The 23,177-nt window shown below is 30.1% G+C and overlaps 1 long non-coding RNA gene across 1 annotated transcript in view; it reads left to right on the top strand.

Annotated features, from left to right (window-relative positions):
* The first annotated feature begins 567 nt into the window (after window positions 1-567).
* The window catches only part of LOC106684364 (uncharacterized), a 48,356-nt gene continuing 25,746 nt past the window's right edge, over window positions 568-23,177 (top strand). Inside the window, exon 1 of the long non-coding RNA XR_010843048.1 lies at window positions 568-649. This is a non-coding gene — a long non-coding RNA (uncharacterized lncRNA). The remainder of the gene's footprint in view (window positions 650-23,177) is intronic.

The following is a 23,177-nucleotide window of genomic DNA, read 5'->3' as shown; positions in this document are numbered from 1 at the left end:
TATTCCCTTTCAATTGTATGTTTCTCTAAATGTTGTTGTTATCTGTTTTGTTCTATAGCTCTGATGACCTGAAACTCAGGTCGAAACGTCGGTATAAAATAAATAAATATGGTTTTGTTTATTTATGTTGTTCTTTGCTGACCGCACCCCCCGACAAACTTCTCTAATCATTAAAAAAAAAATTTCATTCAGAGCAATAACCTTTAAAACTACCAACTAGAAAACCTAAGAGAATGTCGTTTGAAGTAGAGTAAATATTATAAAATATGAGCCCTAATGGAGCTATTTACGTTCGAGATATAAAAAATCCAAAAATCAGTAGTTAGTGATTTTTTTTACATCTCCAAAACTATTAGACGTACAGATGTCTATTAGCACTCTAATTAAAGCTAGTTTAATGTATTATTAAATGGTTTATGACGTTTATCTTCGTAGGACTAGCAGTTTCCATGATATTCAACAAAATGTTGATTTCTAGTTGTTCAGACAAAAACTCTCCTCTTGGCTCTTGTACTATAACCATCAATGAAAGATACCTTGCAGAGTGGTGGCAGTGGTCAGCAGGAAATGGAAGGGAAGAGGAACTTCGAGAGGGGGTCAGTCAGGGAACAGATCTTGCACCGTTCGGGCTGTGGCCACTTTAGTACTGGTCAGTATATATATCTATATTTATGTATTAATTTATTGTAATACATATTTAAAATGTATCTACTAAGTTACAAATATAAGTCAACAATTAAACATTATTTAAATCAGAAAATATCCATGATGTTTAATATTTACTTATGAAAATGATTAAATGGTATAACATTTCTAGTTTGTAGGGAGAATAAACTAATTTATTCTCTGAGAAAGATTCATATCTGATAATAGTTAAGAGGAACTTTGGTAATTTAAATAATTAAACAACCAAAGTTCATTTTAAGAAATTTCTGCGTTTTTAAATAAGTTTTCTGTTAAATACTAAATTTTTACATCTAAAAAACAAAACAATGTTTTCAGAACAAAATGTCACTATCTTTTGTTTTACCACAACAGAATATATCCTTCCTCGTATTAAATAACCATCAATTTCAGTTTTCTGGAATCATGTTTTAGTGTTTATAATTTTTGTGATATCGACGCACTATTTGTTTAAAAATATATGTGTTCATTTGTTTTTGTTTTTTGAGTTATTACATCTTACCTATGGTTACATAATTAAAATTTTCTTTAGACAAGTATTAAAAAATTACTACTGCAGGCATATATGTTTATATATGAACATGTATAAATAGGGGCATTTCGTTGTGTAAAATATTCAATAACATTAAAACAATTCCGTTCCTAATGATAGTATGAAGTTTAATTATTGTGAACAATGTGTATTAACTAATCAACAATCGATTATACCACCAATATATATTATTTTCAATTATATACAGCATGAGGTGAGCGGAGAGGCTCAGTGGTAAGGTACTACACTACTACAAACTCCAAGGGCGCGCGGTCGAATCCGGTTATTACAGAAGATTATTTATTCTGTTATTGTAGCCCTGTAGGTTCGGGAGCCTTCCGGGGTCCACTGAGCCTGGTGATGTGGGTTTCTTTTATTGAGGAAAAATGTGGCAGTGGAGTATGATTCTGATCAAATCACCTCCTTGCACGACCATTGGTCTAGTAAAAGTATTCCCTTACAAAATAATGTAATGCTGACCCTTTGTGCTCGTGTAATTTATTATTATACACGCATATAAATATTTTTATAAATAATGCACGTGTCTTCTCTCATGGTCATAGTGATGTTATTAATATCTATTATCAGTACTATTGCATGCATTAATATATGCAGTAATATCAGTCAGTATCTCTGATAATATCAGAGTTTTCACAATCAAGGGTATTTCCATGGTAACTTTAAACCGCGTTAGTTGATGTTCAAAGTTGATAATGAACGTACATTATCTGTGTAAATAACATCACAATTACGTTCTTAAATGTATTCACAATTACGCGTAATATTTCTTATAAAGAGAGAATTGAAATGCGCTTTGCATTTTTTTTTTTATAATTTATTTATTGTTATTTACAACCGTATAAAAATAAATACAAGTAAATTTACTGTAGGTGATATAATGATATGACACCAACATGTGTAGAATATATCCATTGATGGAGGAGAATATCGCACGACCATCATCTTGTCAGATGCCTAGGAGGGTTATTAAGTAATGAGGGATAAGCCAGGTTAGAAACAAGTGGGTTTTGATGGTTGAGAAGTTTATCATGGAAGGATTGGTATCTGGTTCTGGCCAAATCGGCAGAGGAAATAGATACAAGAGGAATTCAAAGGTTTAGTGGAGCCCAAAAACTATATTTCGTATGTCCAGATAGGCCTTATTACAGTCATGTAGATTAGTCTTTTGGAAGTCTAGACCGTTTGTCTAGTAAGTGCTGTACAATAGTGAAGTACGATCCACATGTACTTCGCTATTGTCAGCTGAATTATATACTATATCCAGATTAAATGAACAAAAGTGAAAGTTCGATATCAATCCAGTTAAAATTAAAAATTGATGTACATATTATAATTTTTCTTTCTTAGTTACAAATTCTGTAATATTTTTTAAAATATTAGCAAAACGTTAAATATGCCATATAATTGATTATTGTCCGATATTAATGATTTTTATTGTTGTTTTGAAGGGTATTTAATCCCCTATTCTAACAAAAGCTGTATGTACTATGCGTATAATTTTGATCATCCTTTTTTTCTCTATGGAATAAATCCAGGATTTCAATTGCTAAGAACCTTCTAAGTAAGACTTCGAGCATTTTGAAAGGAAAACTGCCTCTTAGTCGTTAAAGAACTTTTCATGAGTAAAAAATTAACATTACACTTTTGTTTATATAGCTAAAGTTAAGTATATGATTATAATTTAATCCTGAGACATGATACTTTGAAAATAATTAGAAATTAAGCAATTAAGTCTTCTTCATTTATCTCTTGAATTTTTTACAATTCCTTCCCCAAAAACAACAATAATTTTAATTAAATAAATCAAATGGTATCCTTGTTAAGTCTCAACAATCCTTATTATATTAACAGTTCAACGTTTCGGCCAATTCGGCCATCCTCAAGGACAATCTTAAATATAAATTTACACCTCACATCAAAGTTGAAAAAATGTTTTACAGGATATTTTGCTCAGGTCATTAATTAAATATATAGGTTTATCTAATAGTGGTCAGTGTAATTTTAATCTAAAATTAATGAAGTTTTAAAAAAGTAGGATGATTTTGACTTGTGATTGATGATAAAGCCTGTTAAACATTTTTTCAATTTTTATGTAACGTGTAAATTTATATTTAAGATTGTCCGGATAGCCAAATTGGCCGAAACGTTGGACTATTGATACAATAAAGATTGTGAGACTTAATAAGGATACCATTTGATTTATTTAATAGATAAATAAGTCTCAAGGATATGAATAAATTATATAAAACAATAATTTTGATTTAGGGTACTCTTCTTTAATACGAACTATACAAGAATATAACAATTTGAAATAAAAGTAAATGAAATCCTTCAGCCAGGAGTTTTAGATATTATATTTTGTTTATACTCAATGTAAAATATGATAATGAGAATATTTACCCCAATTTCAAATAAAGGCAGTTTTAACACTAAGCAGTACATATTAAATATAGTTTATTAAAGTTACTATAGTAATAATTTATGTATCAAGTACTAAGTTCAACAGTTCTAACGGTCTTTAGTAGGTCGGTTCGCTAGGAGGGAATGTAGAGGAACTAGCTGGGTCAAGTCAATCGCCTTTGCACTAATTTAGAAATGTCTACTTAAAATATCATCCGCTACTTCTCTTATTTGATGGATAATCACTTTTCATTTTCGATTTATAAACCAAACTATTTCATTCATTACAATTCCGTCTTGTTTTTTTTTTTAATCTATTTATTTCTGTTTTCAACTGTATAAAAATATATACGACAGATAAATTTGCTGTTCATGAAAAAAAATCACATCTACTCATTGATAGAAATCCAATTATGTTTCTAAAGGAGAAGATCTCGAGGCCATCTTCTTTTCAGACGCCTAGAAGGATTATTAGGTAATAAAGGAGAAGCCAAGCTAGAAACAAGTGGGTTTGGATGGTTAGGAAGTATATCATGGAAGGATTGGTATCTGGTTCTGGCCAAATCGGCAACATATGAAACATTGATGTCCTAATGGATGATTTTATTTGTGACGAAGAAAGGAGTATTAAGGATTTTGCGAAGGATTGGATTCGGTAGGAATTCGAAGGTTTAGTGGAGCCCCAAAGCTCAACTCCGTATGGCTAAATAGGCCTTATTGTAATAATATAGATCAGTCTTTTTTAATGAATTGAAAGTTTAGACCGTTTGTCTAGTAACTGCAGTAATAGTCGGATTCGATGTGCAATAAGCAGTGCGTCTTTTCAGTCTTGTGTGGGAATTCGAAGTTAGTCTAAGCCAGTCCTTAACTAAGGACAAACTAATAGCCAGAGAGAAGGAAATACAACACATAAATTGATTCTTGCTATGTTGTAGTCAGTTCAATTTATGCAGAATCGTTAGATAATAGAAAACTGAGTATATTTGGTTCGTTTAAAGAACTTATGAATTTTAAACGGAACAGTTCTCTTATTTTAGTGGTTTTTGAGTATCTTGCCATAAAAAGTGTCCCATTTTTTCTCAATTAAAATATTTTTAAAAATTTGTTATAGATCCTTGAAAAATATAAGGCCTTGGTAGACATGTTTCCCTCATCGTAGCATTTTCGTTATTTTCATGATTTTGAAGCTATGGTTCGCTGAAAGTGTCTCTTATTTTTCTCAATAAATAAACCCTTAAAATTCGTCCTAAATACTTTAAAAATATATGCAGTAAAGGTAGATTACTGACATTTTTCCCTCGTACTATAAATGCAAGTATATGTTCAACTGATTTAATTTAGTCTATCATGAACCAAATGGTTGATTTCGTCCAAATTCGTCCGTTTTGGCCATAATCCATATATAAATTAATCACTGGAACAAAATCAACGAAAAGCGTATTTATTTTCTTTCTTTTTTAAAATAAGAATGTAGTGTATTTAGTATTAATTTGTTCTGGAGTTCTGCTATGCCAACCGCATTTAGGTGGCAGGACTCGATTCGGGGTTCCCTGATCAGAATTTAAGTATTGTATGTAAGATTTTATTTACTTTATTTACCTCAGTTGTTTCCTTATTTTATATTTGTTTATTCATATACCATATTTAACTCATTATCCACCTAGGTTTAGTTATTATTTATGATGTGTGTATATAATTATATTTTATATTCAATTATTTTATAATTACTGTTTATATACTTTTTATTTTTAGTTAGTATGTATTATATATATGGCATCATGGTTTACTTAACTCCCTAATACATATAGCTCTTAATTGTGGCAGAATGTATCGTTTCAATAAAAGTTTTCTAAAAAAAAAAAAAAAATCGGAATTTACATTATATAACAGAAAAGAAAAAAGTATAATAAACAATCCTTGGATTTATTCTAAGCATTATTCAGGTTCATAATTAACATTTTCCATATCTGGATCTCACACATGCGAGATCTGTGTCTAAATTTGGAAATAATTGACTGCGTTTTCATCTTTATAAGGCCATATTTTTATCATTTCTCTTAATAATTGCTTAGATGACATGTAAGTAATAAAATAAAACAACTCTAGAGATAACAAAAATCAACTTGAAAAAGAAAAAAAGGCAAATTAAAAAAAAAACAAGTAAACGTAGAAAAGATAAGAAATGTTACAGTGTAATGATTTGTATATCCGCATATGAAACTGCTCATGGTCGCCCATCATATACACAAGTACTCAAAGACTGATTATATTGTCTATTTTGTCCAGCTGTCTGGACGATTTTCCATTTTATTGGAATAACTATAGACTATATAGACTGTATTCTATTCTTTAGTTGGAATTTTCCGACTATTGATATATGCTCTGCCGTGATGAATCCTAAACTGGTGTAAAGTTGGGAGGTTAGATCTAGTATATTATAATTTTTTTTTTGAGTCATTATTATGTTTGATTGATTAACCTAATATATAAAAATAAATATATGTATACATAGTTGACCGTAAAAATTTAAATATAAGAAGATGATCGGAGTTGCGATGATTGTAAAAGAAGTAACTAATAATAAGTAAAAGTAAATAAAGAGTATTAAAAAAAAATATACAAATAAATAAATAAATAAAAAAATTAGACAACGATAACAACTATAGTTTTTATATATCGTGAAAATAACCATTTATCTACACTGATAATAGTAATAGTAAAGATGACAGGAGTAACATGAACAATATTAAGTGAAATAAAGTAATTTAAAAATCGGAAGTGAAAGTTTACAAAATAATAATAAAAGTACAGGTGAGATGTAAAAAAATGTATATAAAAAGATCAAAAATAAGTAATAAAGTATATAAATAAGCGAAAAATTGTGATAGAATATTAACAATATACCTATATCACCTGATGATAATGATAAGTGAAGTAAGCTAATATTAACATGTGAAGTAAAATTTTACAAAAAAACAAAACAAAGTAAATGTGAAAGTTAATAAAACATGATTGTAAAAAAAAAAAACACGATGGCTGTTCAACCTTTCGCTTTGAATGAACAGCCCTGATGAAGCCCTACAAAGTGGGGCGAAACGTCGTACATTAAAATAGTTATAAAATAGTTGTTCTTTTTTTTACTGCAACCAGAACCATCTTCTTATATATAAAAATAAATACTTGTTTCTTGCTACTTTTTGCGCTGTCATGATGTTCATCAGATTGTGATGGATTTTTTTTTTTGCTAAATGTCGAGGATTTTGTAGAGAAGGTTAAAGGCTATATCAATTTTCGAAGAATATACTAAGCATTTTTTGGGCATAGCTCTGAAAGTATACATTTTATTCTGGGTTAGTATATACCAATCTATTATATAATAAAAGTCTCCGGATCTAATCTGGTTTATGCCCTTTGGAGCTGGTTATAAAACCCTAAGACACTCCCAAGTTTCGTGTAAATTGGTAGAAGTTATTTCTATTTTTGTATATTATATTTTATTATTTACAGCTATATACTAACTAAAACGCCACTAGTACAACATGCAACCAAAAACCAGCACTTTTTTGATTTTGAACATATAATGATTTTACATAAAGAAAATAATACGTTCAAAAGGAAAATACTTGAATCCATTTACATATCTGAAAATATTAATTATACTGTAAATTTCAAGACAGATACAAGAAATTTGAACCAACACTATGCAGAGATATTAAGTAAAATTAATTTATGAAAAATATAGGATAATTCTTAAATAATTTTAAAAAAAATTGATCCTTTTTTTCTCTCAACTTTATTCTTTACAACTTTTCCAACGTTTCTACCCTTAGGCCATTCTCAAGGATACCTTCATATAGATGTCATTTCTTTTTTTCAAATCTTAACAATGCAGGCTAATTGCCTTGGTCCCATATAACCTTTTCTAAATATTTTTTCTTAAATTTAATCCTTTTATAAACCACTTTTCTTCCTTCCTTCATTCACATTTGCAACTTAAAACAGACTGCTTTTTAAGATTTGAAAAAGGAAATGACATCAATATGAAGGAATCCTTGAGAATGGCCTAAGGGTCGAAATGTTGGAAAAGTTGTAGAAAATATAGTTGAGAGAAAAAAAGGATCAAATTTGTTTTAAATTAAGAATAAACTAAACCACACTCAAACAAAAATATATAAAATAATTAATCTAATATAGGATAAATTAAATGTGGATAGTTATAATCAAAGCTAAGATAGGATTTTTACTAATGAAATAAAGTGGAATATTAACAAAAATATTATTATAATAAATATTTTTAATGCTTGAACTGAGTGGAGGAAGGTTACAAGCAAGGTTGTGATAAAGTTTTAACAAGTGATTGTGTTAAATGAATTTTAATTTTAGTTTTAATGTAAAAGTTGACTAATTAGGTAATTAGACAAAATGTAGGATATACTTATTAAGAAAAGAATATGTTTACCTAGTATTTTAATGCTTCATAGAAGAAAACATGAAGTTGAGTGCTTAAATATTTTTAGTTCCAAAATTGTATTAAGGTAAGATAAATTATAAATAATAATGTTAAGTAATTTGAATTGTTAAGATGATACATGTAATAAAAGCTGTTTTGGGTAGATGTCCATGAGGATGGCCGGATCGGCCGAAACGTCGGACTTATAAGCAAAATAAAATGTGCTGAGACAAAAGTGGATAAAAATTGAATTATTTATTTAAACATAAATAAATATAATAAGCAATTGATTCAATCATTAATCCAATTATCTAACATCCAAAATATATTAATTTATGTCAAACTTTCAATTGGATTCGATTAATCTATACACATCCCTAATTCTAGCAATTGTGAAGTAATGCCGGGTCTGCTACTTATCATTACTAAGTTTTCTTAAGTATATATTTTCATCCCTACTCACGAGATTTATCGGTGTAATAATCAGAATCCTCAATGAGTTACTAGAATGGTCATTTTGGAAATCCCAACTTACTGATGGATTTATGATAGTTGTGAACACTCTTGAAGGTTAGCGGTTTCATAAAAACAATGTAAAAAAACAACAAAAAAAGCCAGTTTATGTATAATTAACTATGTGGATAATTACGTGTTATCTAACAGAGCTTAGTTTATCTAAACGGACAATAAATTCAGCTAGCTATAACATTGTTTTCTATGAACGATATTAGGAAATAAATTATGATACAGCGACCTTCACAAAAAAAAAATTAGACTGATCTTTCTAGGTATATTCGAAATTATGCGTTGGCAGGAGTTCCGCCAGTTGAAGGTTAGACGGAACGGTATATTACTACGTTAAAGGAACCGGTTCTTCATTGCCTCTTTTATGGCCGAGTGGGTTTGGTCTCTTTAATTAGTACTGCTTCCTCACACAACCGATCGTATTTCACGCAGGAATTAAAAAAGAAAAAAAAAACATATCTTGGTAAGAATCAAAAAGTTTCACAAGCGATATATTTTTTAGACTGCAGGAAACGGTTTTCTTTTTAATTTATTTATTTATATTAACAACGGTACATAAATACATCAAGTAAATTTGAGGAAATAATAATGGAATAGTACAAGCATGCAGAGAAACTACCCAACGATAACACTCTAAAAACATTTTTACAATATAAGGTCTCGAGGCCATCTTTTTTTCAGACGCCTCGGAGCATTGTCCGGAATAAAAGAGGAAGCAAGATTAGAAACAAATGGGTTTGAGTGGTTAGAGAGTTTGTAATGGAGGGATTAATATCTGATTCGGGCTAGATCGGTTACAAATGGAACATTAATTTGTGGATGATTTTATTTGTTACAAAGTAGAGAGAAACGAATTTAGTTTCGTTTCCAGATTCGATACTTAGGACTCCATCTTGACAAGAGACTTACTTGGAATCCACACACAAGACTGAAACGACAAGAAACTGCTCGTAGATTCCGATTGCTACAACACTTACTTGACAAACGCTCTAAACTTCCCATTCACTACAAAAAATTAGTATACACTACAATAATCAGACCAATTTAGACATATGGAATTGAGCTCTGGGGCTCCACCAAACCATCAAATTCTTCCCACATCCAATCGTTACAATCCAAAATCCTACGTAAAATCCTTGATGCTCCTTATTACGTCACAAATAAACTCATTCACAAAGACCTTAACCTCCCATTCGTTACAGAATTGAGCCAAAACAGATATGATTCCAAACTCCTTAACCATCCTAACCCATTAATTCTTAATCTTTCATCCTTAACAATCCCTGATAATCCTCCGAGGCGTCTGAAAAGAAGATGGCCACGAGACCTTCTAGTTTAAATTAATGTCTGAAGTACCACCAATGGGTGGTTCCTTCCCAAGATTTTCAAGTGTATATGAAACATACTACATATTTACCTATTGTATTATTTTGTACAGTTGTAAATTACAATAAATAAACAATAAAATAAATAAAAGTTTCGTTTCTGTCTATCTAAAGTCAAATTTATGCCCGGCTCGAACCAATATAGGATTTTTATGACATTTTCAGGGACTATAAGGGTTGGTAGGGTTGGACCTGCAGTGCGAGAGCCCAAGAAGAAAAAAAAGTCAGTTATTTCACACCAATTTTTGGTTTACTGTAATGAAAATTATGTTAATAATTATCCATGTTCTTTTAATTCTTCTGGACGTGAATTTATGGCCCTTCAAATAATTATCATTGTTGTAAATACTTAAGTAGGTAGATGAGCCGTATATCTATATTTCAGTACAAGGTGTACTCAGTGAGCTATTGATAGATTAGCAAAAAGCAAGTCATATAATTCTTTCATCATAAATTTTCCTGGCCCGAAAAAAAACAACAAAAAATAACGTGAAAATGAAATATTGAAATCAAATTATCAGCTTTACTCTGCATTTTTATAATAACTTTTTCATATTTGGGAATAAATAGTACAAAAACATTTACATTGAAGTTGATAATTCTTTTTTTTTTTAATTTATTTATTGATACTTACAACTGTACATAAATGCATCAAGTAAATTTCAGAAAATCATAATGGTATAGTACAAGCATGTAGAGAAACTACCCAATTTTTAGCACTTTAAAAACATTTTTACAATATAAGGTCTTGAGGCCATCTTCTTTTCTGAAGCCTCGGAGGATTGTCAGGAATAAAAGAGGAAGCAAGATTAGTAACTAATGGGTTTGAGTGGTTAGGGAGTTTGTAATGGAAGGATTGATATCTGGTTCGGGCTAGATCGGTTACCAATAGAACATTAAGGTCTTTGTGGATGATTTTATTTGTGACAAAGTAGGGAGCATTTAGAATTTTACGAAGGATTTTGGATTGTAAGGATTGGAAACGAGAAGAATGCGAAGGTTTAGTGGAGACCCAAAGCTCAACGCCGTGTGTCCAGATAGGCCTTATAATTGTCATGTAAATCAGTCTATTGTAATGAATTGGAAGTTAGATAAAAAAAAAAAAAAAAAAATTAAATTGCATTTTAAGTAAGTAAAAATTTATTTTGAACAAGTGTGGGAAAATTGAATTTCTTAGGTACCCCAAGTACGAAATGCTGATATGAAAAGTTGGGTCTGGAAATTTATTTTCTTCATAAGCCTATATCTCGAAAGCCTAATAAGTGATTTAAAAATAAAATATAGTTTTTGAAGGCATATTTTACTTATCTACTCATATCTCACTAGAATGCACCTTAAACTGAAACACCCCTTCTAGTACAAGAGCCGGGTAAAAAAAAAAGGCAGTTATCTCACCCCAATTTTTGATTACTTTAATGAAAACTAAGTTTAATTACTACTCAAAATTGATGAGTCCGCCAAGTACAGGTAGCGGGAATAAAAAATGGCGGCTGATTCAAACCCTTAAAAAAATATTAATTTTTCATTCCGAGCTCTATATCTTAAAAACTACCAACAACACTTGAAAATCTAAAACAATATTATTTAAAGAAAAGTAAATTTGTTAAATTATCAGCCATAATAGGGCTATTTACGTTCAATAGTTCTCGAGATATAGCTTTTTAAAAAGCAACATTTCATAAAAATGTATTGAAATATCAGTAGTTAGTGAATCTATTTTGAGAAATCTATATGTCAATAACCATTAGACGTAGAAATGTCTATTAGCACTCAAATTAAAGCTAAATAATTGTACTATGATGTAGTTTATGACCTTTACCTTCCCCGTAGTTTATATAACATTTGCTAAAATAAATTGATTTATAGTTGTTCGGAGATTAAGTTTGATTTATGAAAAACCCATCAGACGCACATATGTCTGCCAACACTCAAAATAAAGGATATTTAACTTACTATAAAGTAGTTTATGAGACCTATCTTCGTAGTTTTTATGATATTCACATATGAATATAAATTTGACAAATGAAAATTTGTCCGAACAACTATAAATGAATTTATTTTAGCAAATTTTATGAAAACTACTACTCCTACGAAAATAAACATCATAAACTACTTTATAGCTCATTAAACTAGCTTTAATTTTAGTACTAATAGACATCTGTACGTCAAATGGTTTTTGAGATATAGAGTTTTCAAAATAAATTCACTAACTACTGATCTTTCAGTACTTTCCACACAACATTTTTATGAAATATTGCTTTTTAAAAAGCTATATCTCAAGAACTATTAAACGTAAATAACTCTATTAGGGCTCATATTTAAGAAAATTTACTCTTCTTTAAATTACGTTTTCTTAGGTTTTCTTGTGTTGTGGCTAATAGAGCTCCGGATGAAAAGTTAATTTATTTTATTGTGTTGAAACAGCCACCATTTTTTATTCCCCCTACCTATACTTGGTGGACTCACCAATTATGGTTATTAATTATACATAGTTTTCATAAAGGTAATGAAAAATTGGGGTGAGATAACTGCCTTTTTTCTCCTCTTGGGCTCTTGTACAATTCTCCTCCCTTAGACTACGCCTGTGCAAGTCGATCCCGAAACATTTTTAAGATAAATAGTAGATCTTATATACTGAAAAGCTAGCCACTCCTGATATATATCTTCTTTCAATGAAAAATAAAAAAACATGCAAGCGAAAGGCAAGTTCATTAGTTGAAAATTCATGTTCTTTCTAGGTTAGAATTATTTAGTTATTTCATCTCTCTATAAACCTAAAAGTTATAATTTATAAAACAATTCCAAAGATCACTCTGCGTATAACGTAACAATATATGAAGACATTATTTGGGCATTAGCGATACCCTAATCGTGGGAACAGGCTACGTCAGGCTAGATAATTGGCATATTATTTTCTCAATTTTTTGTCACTATTTCTGTCTAAGACGCCATAACGTCTTACGTGTCAACAAAATATTGGAAAAGATAACATTTTCAATCTAATCATTTTGAAGTTATCTCTACGAGAAAAATATATGACGACAGAAATTTACAGTTTGATCTATCCGACACCAACTATTTGGCATGATCTTAGCTATTTGTGTGGGTTTAATTATTGTGATTTATTTATTGACGAAATAAGACACAATTAAAAACTCTAATAATAAATATACTAAATGACTGAACAAACAAAATACTTAAAAAGACAGTTCTGGGAAAACCAAATAACTCACTTAGTTTTCTCCATTACACTCTTGTTTAGTAACATATTACTGTAAGTTAGTTGTATTATCTTCAAATTCCGTATCTTCGACTACCTTCTGTCCACCCAGTTCCTGAAGAATAAGAATTGAAAGTTTCAAAAAAACTTTATATATTTTCTGTATTTTATGTCTTAGATTTTCGTTTATAATTGTAAATCTGTACACTAGCAGAAATTATATTTTTTCATTTATTACTTATTAGTTTAATTGTATTTGATTTTTTTCTCTTTATTTACTATCAGAAGTCATCTTATGTTTTATGATATAACAAGTGGTTTTATTTTATCTGTTTTATCATTAATTTATATATTCTGTTAATTATTGTTGTTTAATTGTTTTTAAATTCACTGTATTATTTTATTTTATGACATCTTGTAATTTCATCTCTATGTATTAATTTACTCTCATGCTCTAAAGCCTAATTTTGACGCCGGTAAATTATTCTAAAGGGATCAATATCAGAATAAATAAAGATTATTATTATTATTATACAGTTATAAGTATTTCAATATATAATACATCAGTTACCTAACAATTGCAAGTGATTTTTCAATTTAATTAAATTTAGTTATTATATTTGATTAATGAATTATTTTTTTTATTTTAATGGTGTTGGGGGTCTGTCATGAGACGAAATGCAACGAATAAATATCACACAACAGTGTGAGATTCCTACTCACTAAAAAACACCTCCCAGTTCTTCTTTACCACTCTGCGGAACCGCTGTCAAGCATTACTTCACTGGGCAGAAGGGTTACCTACCTCCATTTTCTTTGAACATCTTATTTAAGCTATAATCTGGCCTCTTCTTTCTAGGCCTTTTGCTCTGAGCCTTCTGCCGATTTGCTCTGCATAGTCCAATTTTCTGGCCTAGTCATCTTCAAAGCAACCCAGTTTTCCAGGACTGATTTCTTGCCAAGTTTAATGTCTAGCTCTTCTTTTTCTTGAACAAACCCCTAACAACTGAACAACGAATGTTCCACTGTTCTCCCTCTAATTTGAAGCGGGTTTAGTAGGCCCTGAAGCAACCATGACCTGTAAGCAATTGAGTGAGATAATCCACCTTCCCGTGTTTTGAGGATAACCATATTGATATATCGGGAATCATAGGGTAAGTCTATCTTCCAGAGGGATCCATCTCCCCATTGTAAGTGCTACTATATAGAATCGATTTTTCACATTTTTCCGATTTTCTCAAAAATAGCAAAAAAGATTTTGATTAAAATCGATGTATCAATGTACAATAGCGTCTCTTTGATATTAGCTAACTGTTATTCTCAATTGCCAGAAAGGGCTTCAATGCCTCAAAACTCAAAAATCTTCCTGTAAAATACTTTTAATTTTCTTTGTTACAAATAATTAACCCCCTCAAATTTTTACTAGCAATAAAAAATGGCCAAACAAACAATATCAAAGAATTTGACTATTCACTTAAGCAGATAAGGCCAATATGTTCTCCAGGTCGAAAATATATTTCCAAAAATAAAAGTTGTATATTAGACGTATTACGCATATATCCTAGGAAAGCCAAAGGGTCTGGAAAAAATAAAAGGTTTTACATATAAATACGCAAAATATAATGTAGAGTGACGAAAAACGCATAAGCAAAATGTCAGTTCTAACAGTTTTTAACCTTATTAAATTAAAATAATTTGGGTTATTAATATTTAATTTAAATCGTACAGTTTTAAACTAACTATTAATCAACATAACCCATATTGCGTTACCATCCTAAAGCCAACTTGTAAATTTGAAACTTACATAGTAATCTTGAAAATGAAAATCTAAATACCTTTTTTCGGTTATTGTTATTAATCAAAGTTGGTGAAGAATATAAATTAAAATAAATAATAATAATTTTTTTTTAGATATATGTTGTTACCGTTAATTATTACGTATCTTTCCCTACGTTATCAAATTGGCGAAGAAAAATAGTATAAGTTGCTAAAAAAAAAAATAAAGAAAATACATCAACGTAATCAGTGGCATACCTACACCAGCCCATCTTCAATTAAAATAGTCATTGAAGTATTTTTTTGATTATCATTATTTTTTTTTGTAGTACCATAGAGAAGAATCCAGCTTTTCCCTTCTAGGTACACCACTGAAATATTGGATAATGCTTTTATATATTTTCGCTCCAGAGACATTTTTTTAAAACAGAATCCCTTAGTCTTAATTTACGGTATTGTTATAATATTTCATGATACAATTTTCATTCAAAAAAAAAAAAGTCTTTTAAGTATTTTTGTATTTCATTTATTTTAATATTTTTTTTTTTTGTAGTATCATAGAAAAGAATCCGGCTTTCCTCTCCTAGGCACACCACTGAAATTATTGAATAATTTTGTAAACATTTTTAATCTACAATATTTTTTCTATTAAATTCATAAGAAAGTTAAAAAAATAAACACTAACGTAAGAAAATTCGTATACCCACACAAATATTTTATGCCACAAAGGCAATTTTCAATCTCTAACTTCTGGACTACATTTTAGCCATATTTGATTTCATCTGAAACTGAAAAAAAAGTTTTATTTGATGAAAATAAAACGTGACGAAATTTTCAGATAAATAAATTCAATCGAAATCCAATTAAAATTTAAGGAAACTAATATTTTACGAATCAACTACACGTAGGAGTTTTCAAGTGTAGTAACATATTTTCAAGTTTACTCAGAACGTAATTACGATTTGTTATATTTTTTTAAGAGGTTACAAATTGCTAAGGTTGCGAAATTCCCATTTTATAAGAAAGTGATTCATGTATATTCCACTACTTTTATAGTGGCACCAATAACTCTGAATAAGAGGAAATAACAAAACTAATATATCATTAGAAAAGTATTGCCGAGTAGAGTTAGTTAATTTAAAAAAAAAAATTAAAAATGTGTTTTGGATCAAAAACCTGTAAAAATACTTTTGCTGACTTGTACTTTTTAACTCATATAATATCACTAATAATTGTCCCAGTCATGAGAAATAAGTATTAGTGCTTGTACTTTGTAATTTTTACACATGTAGTAATTTACTAATACTGATAGCTTCATTATGAAACAGGTCCAAGGGGTTTCACAATTGTGTATAGTTCACTCATTTATTGATTAAAAAATACAAGAATGATTGTAAATGTAAATTTAATAATAAATTAAATTAATGTTACTTGAAAGTCGAAACTGAAAAAACTAATATTTTTATGAATTTAAATGTTTTATCTGTTATAAAATATTATAAGTTAAAGATTTATTATTAAATTATGTGAAAATCTCTATAATAAAAATATTTTCCAAACTCTCTAAGCCTCGTGAATATCCATACTCCTACCGTCCTATTTCTCTCCTTACCATTATGGGCAAACTACCTTAAAAACATTGTATTAAAACTCCTCTATCTAATCCTTAATTAAAATCATAATATTCCTGTGACCATCTGAATACCAGTTTTGATTTAGATCATCCCATTCCACCATACAGTAGGGTTATTCATAATGTATTAAATGTAAAATGTTTTACCATGTTAAATGTTATAAGTATAGGATTGTGAGCAGCCCTATTTAAAGTTATGTTAAATGTTAAATGCATAAGGGCTCCTAGAGGATGCTGTGAGTAACTTGTTTTCTAGCCTTTCTTTCCAAAACTTCATGTTATTGTTTACTTCTAAGTTTTCATAAAAGTAATATATCACAGCATGCCTAAATTGAGTGAAAAGTGGAAGTTGTATTAAAGTTTGGCTCCTGAGTGCCTTATTGATCTTGTGAATTGCAAAGAAGAAAATCAAGATGAGCTAATTGACAACTGTCATTACATTATTTTTATTATTATTGTAATCCATTGCTTTAATACATTTAAAAACATCCAGAATACTACTAAAACAATCTAAACACAAACTACGAGCAAGTAACCTAACACGACAAAAAATAAAATGGTGACAAGCTCAATTGGTCAGTTGCGTGACATCATTCTCCATTTAACAGACAATCAATCATGTTATATGTTATATCCTTTTAACATGGTAAAATAAGGAAATATTTTGCCATTTAACATAAGTTTTTTTTCCATTTAACATGTTAAACTAAAGATCATGAGTGCCTCTAATAGTAACATTATGTGATGGATGTCGCATCTTTCACATTGGTGTGCGGAATGAACAGTAGGAGAGTCTTTCACTGCTTTGAACAAGTTTTTAACCAACTAATGATCCTAAGACTACTCTATAGACTCCATCAATTCCTTCTCCCTACATATTTCCTATTGGTTCATTCCTTCATTTCTGATACTACGTTTAAAATAAATCAGAAACTAGACTACTCATTCCATTTTGATATCCCAATCCACCTTAAAACAGTCCTAACAACATATGCTGATGACATATGTATACTGTCTGTAAACAATGACCCTACTAGTGCTTCATAAACTCTGTAGACCCACATAACATCCATTGGAGAATGGTGTCACAACTAGAGGATCAAAATAAATCCCATCAGATCCCCTTTACTTTCCATCACAAAGTTTTTCTCTGCTGCTCTTAAGTATTTTTTTTTTAATATCTCACTAACAGTTGAACATATTCGCTAGTTATGACTCCATGCTGACAAGACTTACTTGGAATCCCCATACTAGACTGAAACGACAAGAAACTGTTCGTAGAATTCGTTTACTACAACATCTTCTTGACAAATACTTTAAACTTCCCACTTACTACAAAAAAATTCTTATACACTGTGATAATCAGACCAATTTGAGCATTGGTAATTGAGCTTTGAAGCTCCACCAAACCATCTAATTTCCCTCTTATTCAATCCTTAATGTTCCTTATAACGTCACAAATAAACACACCCATAGAAACCTCAACATTATATTTGTTGCTGATGTGTTCCGAAATAGATATACCCCCTTTGATTTCTAAATCATTTCCCATCCTAACCCATTAGTTCTTAATCTCTTAGCCTTAAGAATCCTTGATAATCATCCAATGCGTCTGCAAAGAATATTCTCATGGATCTTCTAATTTAAAGCAATAATTGAGGTACCACTATTGAGTGGTTCCTTCCCAAGATTTTCAAGTCGACCCCCTATGGCGGATTCGAACCGGTGCCACTGTAGTTCCCAGATTTCAAAGTATACGCCTTAAATAAAAAAAAAATATATGACTTATTGAATCATATTTTATTGCTTGTTAGCTGCTATAATGGAATTCTTTCAATTTTTTAAAAAATTATTTATTTAATGTAATTTACAACTGTACAAAATAATACAATAGGTAAATATGTAATATGTTTCACATACACTTGAAAATCTTGGGAAGGAACCACCTATTGGTGGTACTTCAAACATTAATTTAAATTAGAAGGTCCCGTGGCCATCTTCTTTTCAGACGCCTTGGAGGATTATCAGGGATTATAAGGATGAAAGATTAAGAATTAATGGGTTAGGATGGTTAAGAAGTTTGGAATGAAAAGACGCATATCTGTTTTGGGTCAAATCTGCAACGAATGGGATGTTAAGGTCTTTGTGAATGAGTTTATTTGTGACTTAATAAGGAGCATCAAGGATTTTACGTAGGATTTTGGATTGTAACGATTGGATGCGGGATCTTTCAATTTAAACACAATATTGTGTCAGTAATATCCAATTTCTTAAATCCAAATGTTTTGGTTTTAGATTTTAATCTCAAGTTTTGCTAATTGAATCAGTTTCTAAAATTACAAAATTTTTGCGCTTTGAAAAATTGGTTAAGAGAGATGACACTCATTTAACTCCATAATGATATTTTTAGCAACAGAAAAGACTGTGACTTAGTGACAGACTTAGAAGAGACGTAAGACTTAGTGTGACAGCTACTATAAAACGTTTTATTTAATAAAAGAATTTCTAAAACTAAGAATTACTTGCGCCGTGGCTGGGAGAAGCACTGGGATCTCTCTCAGTCCTGCTTTGCCTTGAGGGTGGCAAAGCTTTGTTCAGAGTCTTAAGGCTGACTCTAAACATTATATATAAATATTGAGTTTATTTTCTTTACAGTATGTTTATATTATTTTTTATCATTTCATTATTACTATTTTTATATTGATTTACTTAGTTTTATAGCTGCAATATTTCTTTTTCTTTAGAATTATCTTTCCATGTTATATATTAGATTTTTTTTTCCATTATTTTGTTCTTTATGTATAGTATGAATGAATATTTGAGAGTTCTACAATCCATTGCTCTTCATTGTGGTTGCTTTTATTGTTATTCGTCCATAAATAAATGTAATACTAAGAACTGTAATGAATATTGTTCTGATTCGTTAACTATAAGATGCGTTCGGTCGTCAAATACAGTAATTGCAAAATTGCAAACCTTTCTTATTACAAAAATTATTAATCAAAAAAATTTATCTTGAACAAATAGTTACTCACTATAGATTAATTTTAAAATTAAAAATATTGTCGTAAGGAAATAAATTGTCTAAAGAGTTTTTCAACAACTTATGAAAAGCTAATGAAACTAAAAACTGCAATTCATGAAAAATTTCAGTTACTTTGTTTCATAACAGAACACTCCATATATAAAAAATCATAGGGTTTCCTCTAATGACACACAAAAATAAAAGTATTTTGAAGAAAACCTTGTGCATAAAGATGTACTGCTTCAAGTGGGCGTTGACCTGACTCGATCCTACGTGTGGAGGTTGTGTATTCCCTTTTTCGCAGTCCGTTCAAATAAAACCAGATAATTGAATATTTCGTCAAAACCTTCGAAGAGTAGGTAGGAGGCTCTCTTTCGCCACAAGTTGTAATAGATTAGAAATTGCTAATATCAGTTCTGAGGTTGGCGATCAATCCCCGAAATGTTAAATGAAATTACTAATATATTATTTAGAATATACCTAGAACTAATCAGAGGGTCTAATTGTCATTTATTTTGGATAACTTTTATTTTAAATGTTTATTAAAATTCATTTTTTTTCCATTTTCCCAAATGGAACTGGACATTATACCGCCGGAGTACTGACCAGTTTGTGAGGTTGTACATTACTGTGACTATTTATTTTCGAAAATAAAGCTGTGAAATACGTACATTTTGTTGAGTACACCCTTTTTCCACTATAGATAGTGAATAAAACTAAAAATGCTAAAATAAAGTACTAACTCACTGCATTACGAAGTTCAGAACATAACATAACAACGTTGGGTGGCGGTGGAGTTCTCTGGACTCTAGGGCACTCAGGAATAGCTGGAAATGAGGCAGCAGATAAAACGGCTAAAGACGCTGCTACAATGAACGTTCCACCACTCCAAATTTACGAGCCGAAAGACATAAAGGCATTTTTAAGGAACAGAATCCGAAAAAGTTGGGATTCAATGTGGGCTGACGTACCACTCACCAATAAACTAAGAAATGTTAAAAAAAAAGAAACACACAAAAGTGGACAAGCCATAAGGAGAAACAGAAGAGAAGAAGTGGTTGTTGCAAGAGTACAGAACATTCCAAATTAACACACCTCCACTTAATCACAAAAGAGGACCAGCCTACATGCCAAACCTGTCAGTCCCCATTATCGATAAAGCATATAATTTAAGAATGCTCATCATTTCGAAAATAATAAAATTCCTCGTATAACAGAATTGGCCATTCTGAAAGAAACTCAACTTCATACTGAAATATAATCCACCAATATCGACCAGTGTAAAAAGGAAACAGTCTACATTCAACTATCAAATGTCAAAAACAAGAAGATAAATAAAGTAAATAGGGTTTAAAAACCTAGATGTTGATCGCCCTGAATAAAAATCTAAAAACGTTGATGGTTTCTAACCCAACCTGACAGAACTTACACTACCATGTTGGATGGGTTAAGGAGATTAAAAAACTGAAAATCGAGAAATAAAGAGAAACAAACAACATATACCTTTGTCTGCAAAGGATGTAAATAGACTGATTACAAGGGTACAGAAATGGAGAAAGTGATAACAAATGTTGGGGCTTAAGCAGCTTAAAAAATTAAGGGCTTGAGTTGGATCCACCCATACGTGGTTCATACTGAGTTAAAAATATTATTGTTTATTATTTATTGGTACATTAAATTATTAATTTGGATAATGAGCTATTTTTTTTTTTATAATTTACAGTGTTATTATTTTAGGTTTTTTTTTTGGTTTTTTTTAATTATGACGCTCCTGTGCCATAAACATAAAAATTACCTTTGGACCTGCCGACACTACTGATAATAAGGCGAGTGACAAATTAAACTAATATTGTGACTAATACAAGGGCTCATAAAATTTCAAAATATTTTACAGTCTAAAAAACAAATTTTTATGCTTCTCAGAATATGTTTTGAACCCGACGTCACAAAGGAATTCAAAACAGCTGTTTTGAGCTTATTATATATTGCCTAAATATTTGCCATATCTAATAAATTAAAATCACCCAATTGTGATAGGGTTTTTTGCTAAATATCCAAGATTTTCTCGGGAAGGTTATTGGCTATTCCAATTATACCAGTAAAAAAAAGTTATTAAAAAATTTAATTTTTTTTTTAGACACACATAAAATGTATTGAAGAATGGTGTCAAAACTGGAGAATCAAAATAAATCCTGACAAATCCCAACTGATCACCTTTCCTCTCCGTCGTAAACCTCTACCCTCCTGTCCTACAGTATCTTTTCTAAATACTCCCTAACGCCTGTTCAACAGATTCGATACTTAGGACTCCATCTTGACAAGAGACTTACTTGAACCAACACACAAGACTGAAACGACAAGAAACTGCTCGTACATTCTGATTGCTACAACACTTACTTGACAAACGCTCTAAACATCCCATTCACTACAAAAAATTAGTATGCACTACGATAATCAGACGAATTTGGACATATGGAATTGAACTATGGGGCTCTACCAATCCATCAAATTCCTCCAGCATCCAATCCTTTCAATCCAAAATCCTACGTAAAATCCTTGATGCTCCTTATTACGTTACAAATAAACTCATCCACAAAGACCTTAACATCCAATTCGTTGCAGATTTGCGTCTTTTCATTCCAAACTCCTTACCCATCCTAACCCATTAGTTCTTAATATCTCATCCTTAACAATCCCTGATAATCCTCCGAGGTGTCTGAAAAGAAGATGGCCACGGGACCTTCTACTTTAAATTAATTCTTGAAGTACCACCAATAGGTGGTTTCTTACCAAGATTTTCAAGTGTTTGAAACATTCATCCAATTTACTTATTGTATTTATTATTTTCTACAGTTGTAAATTACATTAAATAAATAAAAAAAAACAAAAACTTTTTTTTTGAACGTAGCTCAGAAGCTATACATTTTCTTTATATGCTAATCCATTTCTCTCTCACTAAAGAATAAAAACATATTACTTATTCTATTAAATGAATTTTTTTTTTCAAAAAATTAAAAAAACCTAATGAGGATTTTAGTAAAGTAAGAACAAAAAAAAATTGTTCAATGAAAAAGCAGATTGTATTCGTTTATACTGTCTTCTGAAACCTTTACAAACCGTTTTCAAAGAAATTAAAAACTAAAATTTTTTTTAATTAATTTATTTGGAAGATTTATTTTCCATTGTTTATACAATTGTTCATGACTCCTTTCATTTTTATCCAATTCCAACGTTACTACAACTGTAAGCTTGCTCTTTAATGTCATTATAAGGATGAAATATTAGGTTCATATAAAGACAAACTTTTTTTGTTTTTATTTTAAAAACCTCTTTATTGATAATATAAATATAATACGGATTATATACATAAGATAATATATAATACATTTTTTTTTTTTTTTTTATATACAATTTTCTTGTCTTGCCTTACGGCATTATAAGATCAGTAGACATGGTCCGCTGAAGGCGGTTATTACATTTGTGGCTCTAAAGCCGGGGGCTTACAAGAAATGTGAGGGACATTCCG

Source organism: Halyomorpha halys, unplaced genomic scaffold (assembly GCF_000696795.3).
Source record: "Halyomorpha halys isolate HHAL.00 unplaced genomic scaffold, Hhal_1.1 Scaffold574.1, whole genome shotgun sequence".
NCBI classification, from domain to species: Eukaryota; Metazoa; Arthropoda; class Insecta; order Hemiptera; family Pentatomidae; genus Halyomorpha; species Halyomorpha halys.
Note: the sequence above shows the minus strand (reverse complement) of the source record. Positions and strands in the feature narration are given on the sequence as shown.